Source organism: Tupaia chinensis, unplaced genomic scaffold (genome assembly GCF_000334495.1).
Source record: "Tupaia chinensis unplaced genomic scaffold, TupChi_1.0 Scaffold143791_1, whole genome shotgun sequence".
In the NCBI taxonomy this organism is placed as follows: Eukaryota; Metazoa; Chordata; class Mammalia; order Scandentia; family Tupaiidae; genus Tupaia; species Tupaia belangeri.
In genome coordinates, this window is record NW_006203640.1 from 456,180 (window position 1) to 456,796 (window position 617).

Sequence of the window (617 nt, forward strand, 5' to 3'; positions counted from 1 at the left end):
ATTTCAAAATCAGCAAGATCAAAATATTTTCTTAAAATAAATATTTTTTCGTGGGAACCAGCAGTTAGCGTAATGGCTATGTCGCTGGACTCCCACGTAGTCAACCGCGGTTCGTGTCCCGGACCCGGTGGCTTAAAACTCATGCCGGGCGCGTGTGCGTGCGTGCCCAAGATCCCGAGAGGAGAATGGAGGAGAAGGGATTGCAGCATGACCATCCCCCCTGGGGGGTGATTTCTCGCTTTCTGTCTCTATGTCTCTCTCTGTCTGTCTGGCGAGCGCACGCGCCCTACAGTGAAAATCTCTCCAAAAAAAAAAAAAAATTTTTTTTCCCTATATTTCCTATCTGAACCCTATTTAGATTCTCCAATATTTAAAAACCAAGATCTTTGGGGCTTGGTGAGGACGCAGTTTTGACACAACTGAACCTATATGGGAAAGGTCCTGGGTTTGCCTCCCTGCTAAACAGGCTGGTTGGACTGGGGGTAGATTACGGTGTGAACCCCCTCTTGGGGGGTGCCTGTCTCTCTAAGTCTGTCTCTCTCATGGAAGTAATAAATAAACTTCAAAAAAAAACCCCAAAGATGTTCTTGATCCGTTTTATTCATCTCTACATACTT